Here is a 17437-nt window from a genome sequence, read left to right on the forward strand (position 1 = left end):
AAGAAACTAACTATGAACAAGTTTCTCACCAAAAAAAAGTGAGTAATCGGAAGCAGAATTTGTAAACTTGTCCTAGAAGCATTGCTTTTCTGCTAATACTTTGAAGAAATGAGAAGACAAGAACAGCAATCTTTGACTTGGGAGGAAAAAAAATGCCACACACAAATCAAAAAAAACCTAACACCCCACCCCGGCCAAGCTAGTTTTCCTGTCTTTCTCTGAGGAGGATGCTAGAAGGTAGCTAACGTCCTTACCTTTGATCCTTCCCTTTAAACATCCCATAATAAGTTTCACATGATCCCAAAATTCTCTCCCCGCTGTATCCAATAACCTCTATACCCTATCCCTATACCCCTTTGGGCAATAACCTCCACAAGACATTTTTGAGGGAGAGTTTCTTTCCTCCATCTTAGTGGGCTTCACTCAACAGTGAAGGTGCATGGAGGAAGTATTGGTCTTATCTTCAATCTGTGTGGACCAGAAAATTGTGCCCCTGTCTACTTCTATCTCACTGTGGAGGCATCAGCACCCATCTTGTCAGTGTTTGAAAATACCTGCCTATGTGGAGGTATCACTGTGTGCCTTGTAGAAGAGCAAGAAAACAAGCAGGCAAGTAGGAAGAACCACAGCTGTGCTTTTCCTGGAAGTCATTCACATGGCACAGTTTGGGAACTTATGAGTGCTCCTGATTTAGTGAGTTCTTTTCCTTGTGAGATGCAGCCAGTTTTTAGCTGCACCATGCCAACAAATCACTTGGTCCCTGGATACATCAGTTTCTGCATCTGAAACAAAGAAGATTCTGCCAAACCTTGTGCAGTCCTAGACACTTCATGAAATCAAAAAGGCATATTTGTGCTTGTGTATGAAGCCAGAGAGCAAGGGAAGAGACAGAGGCAAAGAGTTAGGCAGTTAGGCAGGCTACTATCAAGGAAACCTTTCCCCTCAGTTTTCAAAAGAATTATACCTGTTTCGGAGAAGTCATAGTGAGAAACAGCACGTCCTCCCTCGTTATATATGTGCTGAATACAGACCTACATGCTACATTACACGAGCAATTTTCAGCCTATTGGCTCTTGGGAAAACCAGAAAATATAGTTCTTCCTTCTGGGGAAAACACTGCCTGCTAGTGCATGGAGGAGCCCATGGACCTCAGTTCCATTCCAGTAACAATTCCAGCCCAGACCACTTTGCAACGTCCTGAGCTTCCTGAAGTCCATGGGCCCTGGCACCAGCAGGGGCAGGACTACTCAGCGAAGGAGGATGAGCTGGGAGTGGAGGTAATCACAGCACCTTGTTGGTAATAACACTGTTACCAACGAGGGTGCAACCCCACGGGATTTGAACATAGCGGGCAGCGCAGGGTGCTGAGAACAGGGTCTACTGGAGGTTCCCAACAGGGCAAAGTAAGCCATCAGATCCAGGATCCACCCACAAACAGCAGGAGATGGGGCCAGAAGCAGGACTGGAGACAATGGTACAATGCATGTCCAAGGGGCCCACCCAGTAGACAAGTGACATACAGCATAGGTCCAAAGCTGACCCAAGAGCCAGGACTTCAAACAAGCACATCTACACCACAGCTCAGGCAGAGAGTAACAGCCCAGGCCAGGGCTTTGATAGCAATCCTGGGCCTATGGGCAGAGGGTGTGGGTGGAGGCCCCATGTGAGGCTGCTCAGGACCGTTAAGGTGGCCCTGGTACGCTCAGAGCCCTGACACCTGGCTGATGGCATGTGCCCCTTAAGGCTAAATGGGGTGATGCCACCTCAAATGTATTTCATACTGTTATTTCTGCATTTTGAAACAAAACAGAACTTGGATGAGCATAGGATCACCTGCAAACCTGCTTTGCAGCTGTTGCAATAGTTTAAATACTTGGACTCTTGTCTAATGTAAAACCTCCACATGCTTGGCTGGATTTGGGAACCTTCTGAAGGGAATTAATGAGATTTATAAATGGGAGATGAGTCAAGTTTCAGTTCTCTGAAGGTGCCTGTGGGATTCTTTCTGTGGAAGTATGGTTCTTAAGCTTGTAAATATTATTTTTCCTTCCCCTTGTTAGCTTTGTTTTTCTTCTATTATTTCAGTCAGTGTTGTTCTTTAGTTGCATTCAGTACTTGTAACAGCATAATGTGTATGGATGCTCTGTTACTTTTCCTCTTTTTAATCATCTGCATATGTTAACTGGGAGGCTGGAGTGCTCAACAATCATTTACTGAAGTGATTAACTAAGTTGTGTTTTATAATATTCCAAAAAATTTTTTTGAGTTACCAAAATAAAATGTGTTGTGGATGTTTGCACAGGGCTTATTACATTTTTTTTTCCGGTATTGTTCAACATAATACTAAGAATTTTCACAAAAAGAAAATCAGAATATGTGACTGATGTGAATAGTCTATTCCTGGCCTTGCTACTGACTGTTAAATAGCTTTGAGCAACTTATTTAAACTTTATCTAAAGTATATTGAAGTAGCATTCCTGTGGGTGTCCTTGAGATCAACCTTCATATCTCTGTAATGCCCATGCTTTCAAACACATCTGAGGTATTACAAAACCAGCTCTGGAGACAGGGGAGCAAGAGTAGAGAGGAAATCTTGGCCTGGCCACTATAGTAGCTACATTAGGCTTGTCAGAAGACTTAAATCTATCTAGCAACCTGTGATGTCATGGTCAGGATGACACTAATTAATCACAGCCTGATTTCTTGGCCAGTGTCCTATTCACACACCTGCCTGATGGTACTGTGTTCATTGGGAGTTTTTATTCACGCATACAGGTGAAGCCTGTTTGGATGTGTTCCCCTGTTACCCTCTTTCATGCCAACCAGTAGAAGATAGCCTCAACTGCTTAGGATCTTTCAACAAGTGTACCAGAATTATGAATGCATGGGTGGACAAGTAGAAAAAAAACAATGTTGTCTTTAGGTGGAGTTGTCTTTACATGTATTCCCAGACTTTCAAGCTAGTACTTCCATACCTGTCCTGGTTTGGCCTAAACCAGGCTAATTTTCCTTTCAGTGATTTTTACTCTCAACTCAGTCTCTTCTAAGTAACTGCACTTTCTGAAAGTAACTGCATGTTTTGCAGACAGTGTCTGCTTTAGGACTGATAATGCTCGAAGTTTGTAGTTATCACTGAGGCACCGGTAGGGATGTTATGCAGAAAGGCTCTTGCTGTACTTATTCTTAGAGAAACCAAGGTCACTGCTAAATTCCTCACTGCTTACAAGTGAAGAGCCGAAGGGGGGTCGCACCTGCAGGGCAGAGCAGACAGGGCAGGTGACCCAAAATTGACCAACGAAGGTATTCCATCCCATACACGTCATTCTCGGTATAAAGCGGGGGGATCACGAGGGTCTCGGCCTTCTGTTTTTGGGGGCCTCTGCCTTCTTGGGCTGCTTCTGCTGCTTCGGGCCGCTTCTGCGGCTTGAGCCTTTGGCCAGTGTCCAAGGAGGACTCTGTCCGTTTTCCTGCTGCCCCCAATCCCGATCCGGGCATCCCTGAATCCAGTTCTCGACTGTCGCTGGGCCCAGCCTGGGCCTTCCCGGAGCCTGCCCTGCAGTGCTGGTGGGGACGTGGCCGACATCGGGGGAGCTCGATTTTGGTTTTGTATATATGTTTGTATATATTTGATTATTTCTATTATTATTATTATACTCTTTTTCATTATTATAGTTTATTAAAACTGTTTTAACTTTCCAACCTGTAAATCTCTCTCCCTTTTCCCTTTCCCTTCGGGTGGGGGTGGAGGGTTAACAGAGAGCGTCTGCCACAGGTTTAATAGCCGGCCCAGCTTTAAACCGTGACAATACCCCAGGTTTAACTTTGCTAGGTAAACACTTTGCAAAGGACCAAGGTCTAATATAAGCCATGGAGAGCTGTCTTATCCTTGAGCTCTACATTATCTAGCCTGATCTGTATGCTGATGTCAGGAACATATTCTTGATCATTGTGGCTCATGGGCACAGGCCTGGTCAGCCCATCACCATCCTTCCTACTCACACATCATATGCCATCCACCGAGCTTCTCCTTCCATCTGCTGGTGCCTGTTACAGTCCAGCCTACACACATCCCAGTCTGGTTTCTGTGTCTATCTCATTCCAAACGTGCAAAGTATACTTCCCAGAAAAGGTCACTCTCTTTCTTTCTCGTTGTGGGATGAGCATTATAAGGCCAGTTGCTTGAGCCAAATGAGCATCTTCTGAGGAGCATATAAAAGGCAGGCTTAGTAATGGTCTCCTGCTGAGAGATTATCTCTGCTGATACCTCAGGACTGCACGTTAGCAGTGTGAATGAGCCCTTATAGTCCTCCTTCCCATCAAAAGCCCCTGTGGAATCATAGACCCTTCCAAGAATTTATACTGGAAAGGATTTCTGGATGTCATCTGGTCCAACCCTTGCTCAAGGCAGGACTCACTTAGATCAGGTTGCTTATGGAATATCTCCAAAGAACAGAACTTTTGAAGCAATCAGCCCCACTACCTGCTGCATTTGCTCATGCTCATGCTCACAGATGAGCAGTCCTGGGCCAGTTTCTTGTAGCTAACACTGAAATGTGCTGGTCCTGCCAAAGCTGAGGTTGGTGAGATTTCACACAGCAGACACACAGGCATGGGGCTCAAAGCTTTACCACGTTCAGGCTTTGTGCCTGTGAAGGAAATTAGGAGATGCATTCTGTGCTCACCTCCCTGCAGGAAAAACAGTTTTATTTCACTCTTCTGTGGAACACAGATGGAGCAAAGGCTTCTTCCTTAGCCTGTTGTCTCTGTGCTACCTGAGCTGCAGGCTGATAGGCAGACTCTGACTACTGTGTCCTTTTCTGATGGGCATTTCTTCATGAAAAGTCCTTGTCTCAAAGAAATCTTACATATTTTGATTTTTATTTTTGCAGTCATATGCTTTTTTGGAACTTCTTTTTCTTAGTCATGGAAAGAGAACAGTTCTTCTCCAGGCTAAGCCTGGACAAAGGAAGGAGGAAGACCTAATGTCTTCAAATGCTGTTTAAAATGTCCTCCCTGTCTCTACACAAAGAAAATCCATAGTTGGCTATCACTTATTTCAAGATGAAATCTGACTCTAACATTGAGTTAGATATATATTTTTTCTTAAATCTTTGTCTGACTGGAGTATGACAGCAGTAAGAAGCAGGCATATTGTTATCAGTTTAATTGACATATTTATTGATAAATAATGAGTATATTCAACAGCATCAATCTGTTTGTGAGGATTTTCTCACTTGCAAAAAGTTACAAGTAGATTTGTACTCACATTCCTTTAGAATATAAAGATTGCTACTGAGTTAAGAAACAATATCTGGTTTTCCTGTTGAGGTTTGTCTTAGAAATTCAGATACTGAAAATATATCATGTCACTGAGAACTGGTAGAATAATTGGATGCTCTGTCAGAACTTCAGCTATAGGATATTGCTTCTGTAGATCCACAGGAAGAGCTAATCTGTAAGAATCACTTTTCTTTTAGTCCACACACCTGTGATTTTATCACTGCATGACTGACTCATAGACCTGGATTTTTCTGGTTGCAAACACCTGTATGAACAAATCTTTAATTAATATGCAGTATACACAGGTGTGAGTGCATATGTATAATTATTTAATATGATCAGGTTATCTTAATTATTAATTCACAGAATCACAGAATCACAGAATCAACCAGGTTGGAAGAGACCTCTGGGATCATCGAGTCCAACCGTTGCCCTGACACCACCCTGTCAACTAGACCGTGGCACTAAGTGCCATGTCCAGTCTTTTCTTAAACACATCCAGAGATGGTGACTCCACCACCTCCCTGGGCAGCCCCTTCCAATGTCTAATGACCCTTTCTGAGAAGAAATTCTTCCTAATGTCTGACCTGAACCTCCCCTGGCGAAGCTTGAGGCTGTGTCCTCTTGTCCTATCGCTAGTTGCCTGGGAGAAGAGGCCGACTCCCACTTCACTACAACCTCCCTTCAGGTAGCTGTAGACTGCAACAAGGTCACCTCTGAACCTCCTCTTCTCCAGGCTAAACAACCCCAGCTCTCTCAGCCGTTCCTCGTATGTCAGAGATTACAATTACATAATATCATATAATATACGATTATTGTAATAAATTATGAATTATATTATACATAGGTATATTGATTGTATGTAATTTACACATGGGTAACACTTTGTACTGAGCAAGGAAATAAAACTGCTCTACTCTGTGCACTGTTGCCATATTTAGTACAGCTGCACATGTGGTGTTTATGCAAAGGAGCCAGTAGTTACGTCTGCATTATGGTAAGAAATTCCTATACCCTTAACATTCACATCAAGGAAATGTGAGGCACTCGCTCTAGTGAAAGAAACCTTCTGTTTATATGCAGGCAAGCAACTCACGCACTGCTTTGCTCCTGTGCCTCAGTGTGAACCTGGGGAGAACAGCCTTTAACAGGAGCACGTCCATCTGCTATAACCTATTTGATTTCTTAGAGATCTTTCCTCTTTCTGTCATGGCCTACACACTGCAATAGTGAGCTGTGAAGGTGTGACCTGTCAAGTTCATCTCTTTCAGAATCAACAAAGCACATTAGTTGGGAACAACTTGTAATTCAGACTAAAACAAAGTGGGATTTATACCAAGGTTTAAAAGGTAAAAAGAGCTGAGGAAAACTGACAATTTTCTTAAGCATTTAGTCTGAATGAGGGTGCTTATTACCTTTTTGAAAAGAGGTCCTGTTTTCTGGGAAGGTGAAGTTTGACCTTTAGAAAACTTCCTCAGGCTTCCCATGTCTTCTGTCCTCTGTGCAGACAGACGCATTCCTGAGACAGATACTGCTTTTATTCAGGCAAACTTTATTATTATCACTAAATACAGCTGGTCAGAAATATTTCAGCTAAATATTTTTTGTTAAAAGTCACTCACTTTGTCATATCATCACTTTGCAAAAATACTTTTTTTAGAAGTATTGTCTTAAAATATACATAAGTGTTTTTACCTGAAGCTTTTCAGTTCCAGCATGGTTCTGGTCAAGATGTAGCTGAAAAACATCAGCTGGCTGGGATGACTGAGGTTCAAGTCCCTGATTTCATGGCCTACTTTAGACACCAAGGTATCAGGCATAAAGCCATCTGTGATAGTGAACTGGAAGAGAAGAAAAGGCCAAGATCTCACTATCTATCTGCTTTATCTCTGGCAGACTGGGTGCTGCTGCTGCGGGAAGAGTTGGGTTGTGTGATAAAGGAGCTGTGCTACTACTGAGAGAGGAAAGAAGCAACTGCCAAAAGTGGCAATTGTTGCACAACTCCTCCCATCCCTCTACTGGCACCATTACCAGGAAGATGGACAGTCTAGACCCTCTCAGCCCAGTTCTCCATCCTAGCTATGCCCTTGTGTTTCTTATAGTCTTTCTTATAGCAGGCTTAACTTTCCTGTGAGTCTTCATCCTTCAGGTGGTAGCAAAATCAACTTTAACTTCACTGCAGAGAAGTCGCAAACCATCTTTGTCTGAACTGAATGAACCGTAGTAGGTTTCCCATACCCCAGGCCATAAAAGCCTCTGTGGCCTAGAGTTTTTCAGGCCCGGGTAACTTTATACTTAGCACACGGGCTTTTGTGGGTGTCGCTTTTGGGTATTTGACTCCTACCTGTGCAATTTAGGTCTAAATTGCAAGGCTGCAACATCCCTGCAGTTGGGTCGAGAACGCACAAATATTAAATACAGTCAGTAGCTGAGCTGAAAGCTACTGCTTTTCAAATTCTTGATTTGTAGCTCATTCCTCAGAGAAGATTCTCATTTGTTTGAAAGCTAGGCTTTTTTTTTTTTTTTTTAAATGTAAAAAAGTTAATAAAACCCACCAGAAATGCGTGAGCAATACTCAGGATGCATGAAACATTGCAAGTGTACCTGGCTTAATAATTCTTCCCAGAACTCCTGGAATGCAGGAGTATCATTTGTTACATCATCCAGGATGCATCCTGATTTGCCTGGTTATTCCATTCCCTCCATCTCTGTCAGGGATTTATGCCTCCTAGGCCAGGAAATCCAGGGGTTTCTCAAGCTGTTTAGGATCTGAAGAAGACAGTGGGACTCTTCACTAATTCCCTTCTGCTAAATCTCTCATAAAAGGATATGGCAGTGTATGTCTTTAAGCTGTCAGAATTTTGTCTTTGAAAAGTATGTATTTCTGTGAAAGCAATACAATTTACCTAAATCTGCAGCATTAAAAACACAGTAATCTGTTTCTTAAATATAAATGTCATTATTAAGTGAAAAAATGATTTCACAACAGCTAATACTAATCCAATAGGGAAATCTTAACTAAAACAGTCTGAAATCAGAAGTATAATTAGGGATAAGGTCACACTACAGATCAACAGTCTTGTTGGGATCTTGTGAGTCAGGACCAGAGGAGAGGGTCACTAAGAGTGACATTATGGTGGGAGTTTGTTACACACCAAATTATCAGGGTGAGAAAGTGCTTGAAGCCTTCCTTAAACAACTTGAGGAAGTCTCTGGACCCTCATTCTTAGGGGGTAATTTAATCTCACTGACACCTGCTGAAAGTGCAACTGATGGGAAGTGAACAGTGAAGATTTCTGGAGGGTGTCAGTGATAATTTCTTGATGACAAATGAGCCAACAGGAATATTATGAAACTCAACAAGGACAAATGCAAAGTCCTGCACTTGGGAAGGAAGAATGCTTTGCAATGATACAGGCTAGGGACAGACTGGCTGGGAGCAGCTTTGCTGAGAAGATCCTGTGGGTCCTGGTGGACAGCAAGCTGAACATAAGCCAGCAGTGTGCCCTAGCAACAGAGAAGGACGGTGGTATCTTGGGCTGTTCCTGTATTAACAGGAACACTGGCTACAGGCTAGAAGGTCTAGGGAAGTGATTATCCCTTTTGTTCAGCACTTGTTAGACCAGATCTAGAATACTGCATCCAGTTTTGGGCCCTATGTTACAAGAAAGGTATCAATAAATTGAATTCATCAGAGGGCCAACAGGATAGACAAGGGCTGGAGTGCTTGCCCTTCAAAGAGAGGCTGACAGAACTAGTCATCTTCAGCCTGGAGAAGAGAAAACTTCTGGGAGACATAATAGCAGCCTTCCAATACCTAGACAGTGATCATCAAGAATATGGAGCTAGGTTCTTCATAGTGGTGCACAGTTGGAAGATGAGTGACAATGGTCATTAAGTTGAAACAAGAGAGGTTATTATTGGATATAAGGAGAAACATTTTCACCATGAGGACAGTCAAGCATTGGCACAGGTTGCACATGGAGGCTATGCATTCTCCATCTATGGCGGTTTCATGACCAGGATGAATAAAGCACTGAATAATGTGGTCCAGCTGACACTTCTTTGAGCAGGAAGTTGGATTAGGTGATCCCCTGAGGTCTCTTCCACTCTGAATTATCATGTGATCCTATGATTCAGAGTGATATGGGAGATTTTTTCCCTCTTTTTCCCTTTGAATTCTTGGATGATGCCAGGTGAGTCAAGATATCTCTAAATAAGAAATGTGGAGTGGAAAGGTGTCTTACTCTCCAAGAACAAAGAAAACTTTCTTTTTCCAAGCTACCGTCCAAGTCTGTGCTTCTCAGACCCATGGTCCATGCATATGGGGTGACACTTTTCTCATCCTTTGCTTTTTTTATTAGTTTGTATTGCCAACTACAATTTGCAATTCTTGCAATACTTATACTATTTATACATGTATTTCTTCATGTCACAATTCCTGAAGTCATACAATTTTTAAAATTGTAATTTACAATATTTTGGGAGAAAAGCTTTACGAAATTGTCTAATGTCTCATTTCAGACTCGTTTGAGGAGAAAAAAGCAGAAAAAAACCTATTTGTAATTAATTACTTTTTAAAATCTCATGTGTTTTCAGGCTTGGCTTATGATATCAACAGTATTGCTAAATTTTTGGAAATTTATGTGACTAATATTTAGCTGTCTGTATTTTATCTACCGTCAGACTAAAACGTTCCTGTTCCTTTTGCCTTAGTGGTCCTGTCAAAAGTCAGATTTCTCATACAGATAACATATATGGGGAAGAAATGGACTGAGATATGGTGAAAAGAGGGAAAATATCACCCCAGATAAGGAGTATGAGGGTAAATGTGTGTTTTAATTATTGAAGAATCAAGGTACTGCCCAATGCCTTTACAGAGACAATAGCAACTACCCATGGAGTCATTAAAAAAATCAATGTTTCTTTTGGTTATCTGTGCTTTGATAGCTCTGGTATCAGAAGTCCTGGCAACTGTAACAGATACTGCTGTGACATAATCAAAAACCTTGAGACTGTGAAGACAGTCTAGAAATACTGGTGTGCTGGGCCACGGTCTTGAGTTTCAGGTAGTCATGTTGGTTAATTATAAGATACTGAGGAATGGGTACATAAATCCTGGTTTCTCTCTCTTCCTGTTCTCCTCCTGATCTTTCAGAGACACAGAATTCTGTATTCTACCAGAGTAGCAAGGAGCCAAATGTGTTGCTGGTTGTTGTTTTGTGAAATAATGTTGCAATTAAGATTTTTTAAAAATCAGGATCAAATCCTTTAATACATTCCAAATGTATCCCAGAAACTCCAAAGGAAACGAGGCTTGTGCAATCCTCCTGCTTTTGTGTATGCGTCATATTATGTGTGTCTCCACATTCGCATCCCTTCTGTATTTTTAGCTAGTTTGTTGGTTTGTTTCAACCATTTGGTACAAGTAGAGCCTCAAGTAGATTAGTTCTCTTCATGTTTCACACACAGGCAGCAAGAGATGAAAGACCTGATTTATTTAATGACAAGTGTCTAGGAGGGAGCAGTGTGGGTCCCTGCAGTCTTGGTTTTCCTTTACTTTCAGTCACTGTATTGCTCAGGCAAATCCTTCTTACTGCTATTCTGTCCTTGCCTGTGTTCCAGGCACTAATTCTTACCTGCATTCACTAGCAGCTTTCCCTGCACCGCCACAATGATGTCTCCCTCTCAGTTTGTCAGCTGCTGGCTAATGATTCTACATACAGATTTGAAGTAGCTGGATGCCTTGTGCTCTGAACCAGTTTTTTCTAAGAAGATGGAGCTTATACATTGTACTTTCTCTTTGCCCAACTATCTGATTTTTCTCCTCTCCACTCCACACCTTCCTTCTGTCCTCTGATACAAGAAATATTCCTTCTATCCATACCCTTTCTTCTATCCATGTGCCAATGAGTTATGACTGACTTAGGCAATTTCAGCCAAGCTTGATGGAAAAGCATAGACTTTCAAAGCTGTTGCTCCAAGTTTTGTGAGAACTGGGAGAAAGAATACTAAATTAATGCCTACAGTGAGGGAAAGGCAGTGAGAACTTCCACCCTTCAAGCAATCCAACATGCAGAGGTCATCTAAGAAAATAACACATGCTGGTATGTCAGCATGCCAGTAGCTCAGAATCAAGTTTAGCACAAGTAATCACCTCTCCAAGAAAGTGACCTGGGAAGGTCAAAGTGACCTGTGAGGTAAGCTAGGATACTGAGTCCTGACAGGCAGAGGAACTCCAACAACCAAATCAGGGGGAACAGAGCACCTTGACCACAGCTACTCCCAGAGCATCATCAGATAGTGTGCAGACCACTGTCAGGCTATGAAACCCATCAACATGGGTCAATGAGAGAGGTTCTCCGGACCACCTGACAGGCAGAGGAGGAGGTCATTGCTTACAGCAGTGTGGGACTCATTATGGGATGCTGGGCAGAAGCATCTTGAGATTGCTTAAGGCAAGAACTAAAGGTGAAGAAAGGTGGGGAGATCACAATAGTTTGGGGAGGAACAGCATGGGAAAATAGATGGATAAAGGGAAAAAAGGGACTGGTTATGTGTAAACAGATGGCTGGTCGGTATGTTTTTCTGGCCATGCCTTGTTCCTGGTCAGTGCAGTCTGTTGTGTCTTCTAATTAAACTCGATTTCTGACCATTTCCTGGGTTAAGGGACTCTATTCTGTGTGGATGTGTGTGTATGGAGGTTTAAGTGGCAGCAACTGGAGTGGGGACCATAAGTCTGAGCTGGATACTAGAGAGACCAGAGTGTGTGTAAGTTGGCTGTTGGAGGGAGCAGGAGGTTCAGGACAGCTACTGGAGAGACCATAGGGTCTGGGGGATGTTTGTTTCAGTCACTGAAAAAGAACAGATGGGATTGTGGGCTTCAGGACTCAAGTTAGTATTTTCAAGAAAAATTGGTAAGAGAGAGATTATTGTTACTACTTTCTTTATGTAAAATATTTTCCTTTCAGAAAATCAAAGCTTTTAAAAAATCTTTGTGATATTTTTTTTTTGGAAAAGGTGTGATTAAACTAGTTTTAGAGTAAGAAGAAATGATCACAGAATCACAGAATCAACCAGGTTGGAAGAGACCTCTGGGATCATCGAGTCCAACCGTTGCCCTTACACCACCCTGTCAACTAGACCATGGCACTAAGTGTCATGTCCAGTCTTTTCTTAAACACATCCAGAGATGGTGACTCCACCACCTCCCTGGGCAGATTTCTCCAACAGAATTTCAACAAAATAGGCATTTTCCTAAAATATTCTAACAACAGCTGCATTTTTTTCGTGACACTTTGACACATTTTCAGCTAGCCCTAATGGAGATAGAACTGTGATACAATAGCACAGGCTTTTTTTGGAGTTTGTGTCCCAGACCAGCTAGGACTAACTGCTCTGTAAGGCAAGGTGAGCCAGGAGCTGAGAGTGATCACAGCTCAGGTAGAGACCTTGCTGACCAGGGCACTGTCCCACAGCACCTGAGCTGGGCAGGCAGAGCAGGGTGCTAGTAACAAGGTCCATTGACAGTCCCAGACAAGGCAAAGCAATCACTCAGATCCAGGGTCCATTGAGGGAGTCTAGTCAGAAACAAGTGGAATCAGGGCTGGAGATAAGGCTACAGTGCAGGTCCTGAGTCCATCCAGGAGACAAACTAACTGCAACACGTGTCCAAAGCCCACCCAGGAGTTAGTACCAGAGACAGGACCACAGAGAGACACACCTGCAGCATACCTCAGAGACTGAAACCCCAGGCCTGATCTTTGATAGAGTTCCTGGCACAATGGGCAAATAGTGTGAGTGGAGGTCCCCGGTGAGGCTGCTTAGAGCAATTGATGCCTATTGGTGCACTCAAGGCCCCAACTGTCTGCTACTTTTTTGCATCAAACTGAAGGGAAGGTTTTCAATTAAAAGACCAACTCAAATGCTAAAGAACTTGGTAGTACTGGCTTCTCCTCCACGTTCATGGTATCAGAAGCTACTTCTTAGCCATAAGTCAGGCTACAATGTTACATAGGAAATTTAGAGGTGAGCAGACCCTAATTGTCCTTCTTTGTCTAGACATACTCATGTTATGAGTAAAAATCATTTATCTGAGAGCTTAATGCATTAGGCTATTAAAAAAAACCTGATAAAACACATTTGTATAAATTTATTACTAAACGTAAACCTTGTCCATACCATTAGGTTTATTACTACTGCTCTCTCTTATTTTCTTATATAATTATTTTGTTTGGTTTGACTTAATAAATAAGAGCCATTACCACTATCAGAAATGATAACATTAAAGCAGAGTGCATTGTTTGTACTTTAATCACATAAATATTGTATTTACTTTTACATAGTGTTATTGTCTTGTAATTCTTTCACATATTTATGTTGATTTCTTACCATTTTGGGTTTCCACTGTCACATGAAAGGAATGAGCAAGTTAAGGGCAGACTAACAGAGGGATAATAAATCCCTGAGAAAATGTTACTGAGGAGAGGAAGTTCATCTAACACAGCTGCCAAGAATGAGGCAAATGAACATCTGCATTGGATTATAATGCTGCAGGAAAGCTAAAATGAGTCTGTGCTAAAAGAACTGTCTGTTAATCTTACTTGTTTTTTCCATTTCTCCTTTGTTTACACTCTCTTGGAGCCAAGGAAACACCCGTTTCTTTATTAGTACAACTACCATCCAGATGTGCAAACAAGTGCTTGTAAAATCCCATTTTTATGTATACTAGCATCAGGGCTAGTAACAACAACAAAACTGAATGCAAAACTTCAGGTATTTTTTGAGAAGTCATCTCTGTAAACACAAACTTTACTTGAAACAATCCCCGTGCTCTGCACCAGCAGCTACTATAGCCAGGAATTAACTCGTTCAGTGCCCTCTCTCCTGCTGTTTGTAGCGCTTCTAAATGAAAGAGAAAATTCCTGAGTAACAGAGCAGAAGGTCTGTGATCAGCATGTAGCCTTGATCTGTGGAAGGACTTCATAAATCTGCACAGGCTGTCTATCAATTGCATATTGGTCACCCCTTACTAAATGCACTCATTTTTAAATGAAAAAAATGTAGGTTTTTTCCTGCTTTTTGCAAGTTCACCTGTGTGCCAAAAATCCAACCAAGATTTTTTGTCTTGCTGGTGTATTACAGCTATCAAAATTGTCTCGAAGTAAATTCTTAACTGCTCTTGTAAGATCCCACTTCTAGTCTGGGCACTCCGCAGGTTTTTTGGCAATACTCAAGAAAACATGGAAGCTGAGCATGCAGGACTGAGAAGGATAAAAGACTGGAAAACTAGCATTTTGTTGATCTAGTTAGCAAATGTGATTGTTAAGTAAGTCCTCTGTTTTTGTTGGGGTTTTTGTTTTGTTTTTTTCCAAGAAACAGAACTGTTCTAGGAAGTCTGAGTCAAAAACACAGAGACGATGAGAGAAACTGCAAATAAATGCCATGCTTTATTTTTGGAAAATCCAAAATCTAAGAGCTGCTTCTCTACCTTTCTCTTGCAGCTAACATTCAGAATCTTAGCTTCAGCTTTTCTTGAAAATATATCCCACCGGTTTTGTTTAATTGTTTGTTACATATATCAGTTTAAACTGTTGTTTAATTTTTAAAAAGATTGATATTTCCTTCATCTTGGAAGACGGAAAGAGAGATACCTCTTCTCTCTTCCTCTATTGCTCGACAGTGCCTACCTCTCATGCACGATCCTGACTGATGTAAAAGTAACATGTGCAAAAATATATTTTTCCCTCTTTGACCTCCTCTTTGCAAAGCATATAATTTGAAGGTTTTTTTCCTTTTCTTTTTGTTGGTGTTTTTGTGTAACCAGTACATCAAAGAACTAGGGCAAGCAGTGGACATTGTCTACCTGGATTTCTCCAAGGCTTTCCATACGGTTCCCCCCAGTATCCTCCTGGAGAAACTGTTGTGTTACAGTCTAGACAAGTGGTCTGTGCAGTGGGTGAGGAACTGGCTGATGGGCTGCGCTCAGAGGGTCCTGGTAAATAGCTCTTTTTCAAACTGGGCCCAACACTGTTTGATATCTTCATAAGTGATCTGGATGACGGGATCAAGTGTACCCTGATGAAGTATGCTGATAGCAAACTGAGTGGCAAAGTGGACCCTTCGTAAGGGAGAGCCACCCTGCAGGAAGACCTGGGTAGGCTGGAAGAGTGGGCTAACAAGAACCTTATGAAGTTCAACAAGGACAAGTGTAAGATCTAGCACCTGGGAAAACATAATCCAGGAGTGCAGCACATACTGGGATCTACCTGGCCGGAGAGCAGCTCTGTGGAAAGGAACCTGGGGGTCCTGGGGGACAACAAGCTCGATATGAGTGCTGCAGTGGCAAAGAAAGCCAACAGGATTCCAGGTTGCATCAACAGGGGCATCACTAGCAGAGATAAAGAAGTCATTATCTCACTCAGCACTTGTCAAGGCACCCCTGGAATACTGTGTCCGGTCCTGGTCTGCACTATACAAAAAAGATATGGACAGGCTGGAGAGGGTCCAGAGAAGGACCACAAAGATGATCCAAGGACTGGGAAGCCTGCAATATGAGGAAAGGCTGAGAGAATTGGGTTTGTTCAGCCTTGAGAAAAGAAGGTTTAGGGACACCTCATCACCATGTTCCGGTACTTAAAGGGTGGCTACAAAGAAGATGGAGACTCCCTTTTTACAAGCAGGCACATGGAAAAGATGAGGAATGATGGGTGCAAGTTATTCCTGGGGAGAATCTGATTGGACACAAGAGGAAAATTTTTCACCATGAGAACAATCAGCCATTGGAATAATCTCCCCAGGGAAGTGGTGGATTCCCCAACTTTGGGCACTTTTTAAGATTCAGCTGGACAGGATGCTGGACCATCTTGTCTAGACCGTGCTTTTGTCAAGAAAGGTTGGATCAGATGATCCTTGGGGTCCCTTCTAACCTGGTATTCTATGATTCTATGAGTTTACACAATTGTGGAAAATCTGAGGTTTGTGGCTGCTCCACCTGAGCAAGGCAGTTAGAAGAAAACCCTGAAACCCAAGTAAAAGGTCTATACACATGCTTCAGGGATGGTAAAAATAGAAGTGTCATCAGCTGGTTTGGCTAGGCAACAATATGAAAATGTTAGCTTTTCTTGAAATGCTTTATAGGTAATGAATTAATATTTGATGCCTTGAGGAGTGACTGACAGTGTTAATATACTGTTATACCACAGTAGCAGGTATCACAGGATCACAGAAGGGCACCACACTAGTAGGTGTGACTCTGTGTCTTAGGCTTATTTCAGGTATTCTGTTAATTCAGTTCTATCACGTGAACACAAGTGGAAACATGAAGCATGTTAATTTAAACGTGATAAAAAGAAAACACTGAAAGTGAATGACAATGGATATTTTTTCCATCTGAGATCTGACTAGATTTCTAGAAGGCTTTAGGGGTGTGCTCTGTGTGTGCCAAGGAGAACGGCTTGTTGAAGCGCTCAGCATTCACAGTATTGGCTCATGCCCTCAAATGGTTTATATTTTGCTAAGCTTTGACTAATTAGCTACTACAATTTCCTACCCAGGTTGCCTGCCTTAGGTTGTGTTATATGGAAAGTTTAAAATAATTCAAAAATGTCTGGTAAAAAAAAAAATCAGAAAAATTTTAATAAGCTATGCAAACTTTCATCTGTTAGAAACTAACATTTGAACATCCTTAGTGAAACTGAAAGGCTAAAATATTGAAAGTGTCTGTCTGGTCTTGGCTCATTACTCCAAGCAGACTTCAGGACTGTGTCAGAACTGAAAGCAGAAGAGTCACTAGACTCCTGATATGACTTAATCTTCTGAGGCCTCAATGCATGGAGGAGGGAGTAATCTGTTTTCGATGATCAGAGAACAAGAGATGAGCCTCTGAGGCAGTGAGACTGGATAACATAGCGGAGGAAATAGTTGAAAGGAAAGAAATGGGGCAGAAACTGGGCTGACAGTTGTGAGAACATGGAGAGACAGGCAGGGACTGGGAGCTGGAAGAAAAATATACTTATAATCAAGTGAGACAGTGATGGAGTGGGTAAGGGGAGTGGGACTCAGGACCACCGGAGATTAGTACGTGTTTCTCTTCACTGTTCAGCTGGTTTCTGCAGCAATGAAATATGATGACAGGGTATTCAGAACAGAGCCTGAA

This window comes from Nyctibius grandis, chromosome 3, assembly GCF_013368605.1.
Source record: "Nyctibius grandis isolate bNycGra1 chromosome 3, bNycGra1.pri, whole genome shotgun sequence".
NCBI classification, from domain to species: Eukaryota; Metazoa; Chordata; class Aves; order Nyctibiiformes; family Nyctibiidae; genus Nyctibius; species Nyctibius grandis.